Below are 6,670 nucleotides of genomic sequence, written 5' to 3' on the forward strand. Positions count from 1 at the left end.
ACCCAAGGATGGAATGGACTGGTGCTGTGAGGCAGAAGTACTAACCACTGTGCCATTGTGCCGCCCGATAGCTCCAAATTCCTAGGGGTAAACATCACCAGCGATCTGTCCTCCCACCTGGTCCTGGTCCACCCACATCGACACTATGACCAAGAAAGCACAGCAGTGCCTATACCTCCTCAGGAAATTAAGAAATTCAGCATATCCACAATGACTCTTACACATTTTTATAGATGTACCATAGAAAGCATCCTACCTGGCTGCATCGCAGCTTTATATGGAAACTGCTCGGTCCAAGACCATAAGAAACTACAGAGAGTCGTGAATACAGCCCAGTCCATCATCCGAGTCCGCCTCAGATCCATTGATTCTGTCTACACCTCCCGCTTTCTTGGAAAAGTGGGTAGCATAATCAAAGACCCCTTGCACCCTGGTTATTCTCACTTCCAACTTCTTCTATCGGGCAGAAGATACAAAAGTCTGAGAACACGCACAGATTTAAAAACTGCTTCTTCACCGCTGTTACCAGACTCCTGAATTGCCCTCTTATGGACTGAACTGATCTTTCTATGCATCTTCTCTACAGTTGTAGCACTATACTCCGTATGATGCACCCGATGTCTATGTTTATGTATTTACATCGTATACATCGTGTATTGATCGTATATTCTATGTTTTCATGAATGGTTTCATGTTTTCGTGTTTTCATGTATGGAACGATCTGTCTGGACTGTACACCAGACAATGCTTTTCATTGTACCTCAGTACACGTGACAATAAATCTAAATATACTGGATCTATCAAGGCAGCGGAAGTGCATTTACAGCAGCCCATGTACCACTCTATCAAATTCCGGGCGGCACTATGAGCATTGGTGTACCGGGACTCTGCTTCGGTCTCAGGTCTCCTCACAGGCGTCATCAGCCAAGACCTTAGCAGGTATCTCTTGTCCCCAATGAGCCATCCCTGCAGTCTGGGGTGACCCTTGGAAATCCCAGGGATTTGAGATTTCCCGGGGATGAAACTATCATGCACGCTCCCTGAAAAACATGCACACACTTGCATGTGCCTCATCTAGTGGTAAGATCAGTTGCACATTCGGGGAGTGGAAGCCCTTTTCATTTATTATGGGACTCCCCGATGCCATGGGCGCATAGAACCACATGAATGCCATCGGTGGCCCCCTGCATCCGTCTCATACCAGCAATGGCGATGTATCCCGCAGCCCTCTCATCCTGATGGGCCTGATCCACGCCGATATTAATGTTGTCTGAGGCTCTGGATGCATTTGTGGATGGATGTCTGTGGGGTGCCACAAAGGTCATCCATTGAGCCCTGGAACAATCCTGTGGCTTAAAGGTTGAAGGCTGCCATGACCTTCACGACACAGCGGGCGTGTGCAATCTTCTTCCATGAGGTGCCAGGTTTGAAAGAAGGTTGCACATTTACTTACACAGAGAGGTTCCAGACCCTTTTAGGACTGTGCACATTTACTTACACAGACAGGCTCCAGACTCATTCAGGGCTGTGGACACTTTCTAAAACAGACAACCTTCAGGAAAACACAAATCATGAGTGCCAAATCATGTCCATATGACATCATGAGGTGGGCAGGAAAATTCAACGACATGTGAAGAAAAAATTATAACCTCACAAATGATTTTGAAATGGATTCAATTCATTCAAGTCAGGTTCTCGTCCTTCCTGGGTGTGAACCTGATTATGTCATTGGAAAGGGCTTGGGAACATTGCAATGGGGAAATTTGCCGGGGCAAATCCCGTTTTGGCCTCTTGTGAGAGTTTGCGGACATTATGGGATTTACGCCAGTGACTAATGAACCCGCAGAACTGCATGCAATAAAACATTTTAAAACACTCATTCATAAATACCCATTCACTACATTTACATAACTTTAACCTTATCCTCATAAAAACAAACATTTCATTCAATCACTTAAACCCTTATAGAAACGATCATTGGAATTCATAGTCCCACTGCAAATAGTTTAGAAGTGACAATAAAACTATGAAATTGAAGGCATACTACTGTGAAGGTTGTGAAATCAGTAATGCAGCACTAATCCAGTAATGGTAATTCTCAGGTTTATGTCAACAGAGTGAAATAGCAAGAGATGTTTTTTTTAAACACCCCTTTTGTCTAAGATTTAATGGGCACAAATGTTAAATGCTTTGACAGCTTGACGGTTGCCTTTTGACAGTTCATTTTGATCCTTTTTACAGTTTCCTTTGACTGTTTCAAAACTTTTGACTGTTGCTTCAGACAGCTCATGTTGACCCTTCTGACAGTTTCAATGAGCTTGACAGTTAATGCGTTTATGTACTTTTTAAGCATAATCATGCCTACATTTAATATATGACCTCCCCCAAAGGACACCTAACCTCCCCCCAAAGGCATGTGACCTCCTTCAAAGGTGCCCCAGGACTATATTCAAAGGGTAGCTCTTCAAAAGGTATCCACTGCACTTCTCTGTTGCGCATTTTCGATCCCAACAGCATCGCCAATACTATTGCTAATAAGAATGATAATGTTGGTGAACGACAAGCCTTCCCTTATAGCGATGAAATGACCACATAACCAGTTAGTTAGTTCAAAAGATGGTTTATTTACGTACATAAGAGTTACCTCGACATGCAAACACAATATCTACTACGAGTTAAACTACACCTATCAGCTACAATAACCTATACTTAACTTCAGCGCGACTGGCACTGTGCAAATGGATAAGGCCTTTATCTGGATTTCACTTGGCTGGTTCGAAGAAAGTGGCTCTGTCTCTGCTAGGCTCATCCATCAGGTAGCAATCGTTGGTCTTGAACTTGGCTGGCTGTTCCTGCTACAGTTGGGCTGGCACAGGCCAGATCCAAAAGAGACAGAACACACGGCTGTGTTCTCTTTTATCCCTCTGGGATTTCACGCTCTTTGGGGCTGTCCTTAATCTTGGACCCAATAGTTTGACAAGGCTCTGATCACTGTCTACGATTTTGGCAAATAAAGGGGCGGGTGCCTTGGTAGCTGGGCGGGTCCTTAGCGGTCATTGACCTCGGCAGTTGGGCTTTCTGAGTAAAAGGAGTGGCACAGATCAGTCTGTGGCTGTACCGGTTGCTTGATTGGAGTTCTATTGTCCTGGAAAATGGGCCATAGAAATGCAAACAAGCGGGGGTTTCAATCAGGCCTGGTTACCTGTGTTTCAGATACACATAGGCTCTGTATCTGTCTGAGTCCTGGGTTGGCCATAATTCCCATGGTCCTTTGCAGGTGACCATCTTAGATGGCAACATCCCGTCCTCTTGATCCTGAACGCGAAGCATGGTGGATCACACTATCGATCCCTGTGCATCCTTGGTGGACCGATCACCCTTGGTCAAGGCAAGGTTCTACTCTACTCTAGCTTATAGTTTGGGACATTTACCTAATATTTCATGAATTAATTTCATTAATTTCATAACTTAATTAATCTCTAACGGTCACTATAATCAGGTCTCTATAAAACATTTAATTTATCTGCAAAGTTGATCTCTAGCTAACATTATCTCAGCTACTCTCATGCTGCTGGTGAATATGAAGGAACTTATATACAGAACAAAATTTAAAACAGCAGCATCACATTTCTACTTAATCCTAATAAAGTTAAAGAGGTACATGTTTATTCTTAGCAGCGATTGGCACATGAATTTAGTTTTGTTGAATTCCAAAGAAGGGGGCTCGGCCTGTATATACTGGGGAGCGGGAGGCTTTTGCTCGCCATTTACGGAGTCGGAGTGTCTGAATGACACTGCAGATTATTGCAATTACTAGAAGGGCCTCTACCATGTATGAAAGGGGGTTCCATTTGGCAATGTTTTCGCACCAAGTGGGGGTTTCGATGTCTGTCTTTTTGTGTGGTGTAGTGTCCGGGCTGGCGGTGGCCTGTTGTGTGGTAGTGTTCGGGGCTGGTGTGGGGTTTGTAACAACAGTCTGTGGTGCGCACAGTTGCAGAAGTCCAGCAATGATCCAAACGTATGTCAGTAGTCCTTGCTTCATCCTGGGTTTTCTGTTTTCCGTGTAATCCTGGGGTGCAAGGTATCTGTTATTATCTTTGGTTAATATCTCGTTTTATTAGTCTTTCTCTCCTTACTCCAATTGCCCATTATGATTGTCACAATGTGTGACTCCCTCATTTTTATTTTGAAATACCATTTTGGAGAGACAAGAAATACAAATTTTTAAAGTACAGAGACTGTCGCAGCTTGTGGTCGATGCGGGGAGTGGGCAGACAATTTCTCCGACCAGTCTTTTCTTTACTCGCAACCAGTGGTGGTTGACGCTTATCTTAACCAACTGAATTTCAGGGAGGCCAGTTTTAAAGAGTTTCGTCCTAGGGTTCAGAGGTAGTTCACGTGTAGCAGCGTGTATAGCAACCAATCGTGTCATATGTGTAAATAGCAGGTGGGGAGCGACCAGGGGGCCGCGAAAGGTAAAGGAAAAAAGGGGTGAGCTTACAGAACATGGGAAAATGCATTCTTTAAACCAAAGGGAGAGCAGAGAAGGTGAAACTAAGGGCTGCCAAAAACAGTGCAGAGTGTCGAGAACCATTCCAGAACGTATGAAGTGACGGGAACATGAGGTGCGTGTGGGCCGATGCAGGATAAGAATGGGTGGAATTCCCGGGTAGGGCGGGGGTTAGTGCCGTTACTCCACCACCCAAGCTTAACTGACCGGGTGCATTTGGGGTGCTCAGGTAGGGCGGTGATCAGTGCCGTTACTCCCTACCTGGGTGAGTGAGTGGTCGGTAAGAGTTTGTAGTCATGTGGAAACTTGTCATAAAGACTGGGAGAACAGTGATCTGTTTTCCGACAAACTTGTGCCTTTAACTGTCATAGGGCATCGTACCCTCGAATCAGAAGAGGAAGTTTGTGGCGGGCGACATGAGTTAAAACCATGTAGTAGAAAAAAGAAGAATGAAAAAGGCGGGCAGGCTTCATCAGAACTTGGACACCTTAATACTTAGGCAGTGTCTCTTTCTCATCATCTGGACACCTCAGGGTTCTGTACCAAACAGTGTAGTAAAAGCATTACCGAAATGAGAGTCAGTATCTGAATCATCACCATCTCCCGGTTGCCAGACGCGTGTCTGCCATTTCTGTGCCATGGCCGTGTGGGTCGTCGGATAATCCAAATCGTCGTGTCTTACTAGTCTGCAAGAGTTGTCACGGTGCCAAAGAGGGGCTTGTTTGTTGTGAGGCATAGGGGCGGTGGGAGTGGAGGGCAAGTCACTGTGCTCGGGCGGTAGCTGTGGCGGTGGCAGGGGGAGGGCATATAGGGAGTCAAAGATATCTAAGTTGTGGTTCCTGGAGCTGGGGTGACTGGGGGCAGGGAGATTGCGCCAGTGTTCAGGGATAGTAATCAAATCCGGGAGGCTCTCGCTATCGTCGGAGTCAAGTTTAGGGTGAAAGTCTGTACCTGTGAGTGGAGACAAGTTAGGATCTGTGGGTGTGGACAAGGGATAAATGCCGGCATGGCTGGGGGAGGGTTGGCGTAGGGGTCGGACTAAGTTGTCGATGGGCGGGACGTAATCGGCTGCTATTGCCAAAGAGATGTGGTGGGAGTGGCTACATTGGGGTCCGTAGACTTTGAGTTGGTTGATGTGGAACCAACCAGTTTTATTGTTGGGGTACGTTATCTTGTACACGGAGGGACTCACTTTGTCGGAAATGGAGTAGGGTCCTGCAAATTTGGGGGAGAGGAAAGAACTGAGGTTGTAAAGTGAAACCATTACTTGCTGGCCAACTGTGTACTCTACGGGGTGGACGGTTTTGTCAAAGCATGCTTTACTCTGCTTCCTTCCAGCACCTAATCGGACAGCTGCAGCGAGCTGTGCCGCTTTAATGTTATCTGTAACCTGTTGGACTGCTTTTTCGTGGGTGAGGGCGGTTACTGTGGGGCTTGCCAAATCAAGGCCTAATAAATATTCAATACTCTTCATGGGCCGTCCGGTCATGAGAGTGTGGGGGGTGAAACCTGTTGAACTGGAAACGGTGTTCCGATTAAACATGAGAGCAAATGGGAGGACCGTGTCCCAAGTGGTATTGTTCTGTTGCACCATCTTCCTAACGGTCGCTTTTAAAGTGCGATTCATTCTCTCGACAATGCCACTGGATTGGGGGTGATGTGCTATATGGAATTTATGCCTGATCCCATAAATTGTTAAAACATTTTGCATGACTCTGCCGGTGAAGTGGGAACCTTGGTCTGACTCAATGCTGCGGGGGAGACCCCAGCGTGTAAATATCTGTTGGGTCAAAATCTTAGCAGTGGCCTTTGCTGTGTTTGTCCGTGAGGGAAATGCTTCTATCCATTTAGTAAAGGTGTCGATTACAACCAGCACATACTTGAAACGAATACTGCAAGGGGGAAGGGGGCCAATGTAATCGAGTTGCAAATTTGTCCAAGGGCCATTCACAGGTCGGGTGTGACGTAATTGTCCTTTCTTTGAGTAATATTCGGGATTGTTCTGTCCACAGATAAGGCATTTCTCGACATAATGGGTTACATTGCTTTTTAAATCAGGCCACCAATGCAAAGGTCTTAAATGGGCAATGGTTTTGTCTATCCCCTGATGTCCGTGTCCGTCATGAAATTGGTAAATGAGCTGGTTTCTGTCCTAGGTGG

This window comes from Scyliorhinus torazame, chromosome 6, assembly GCF_047496885.1.
Source record: "Scyliorhinus torazame isolate Kashiwa2021f chromosome 6, sScyTor2.1, whole genome shotgun sequence".
NCBI classification, from domain to species: Eukaryota; Metazoa; Chordata; class Chondrichthyes; order Carcharhiniformes; family Scyliorhinidae; genus Scyliorhinus; species Scyliorhinus torazame.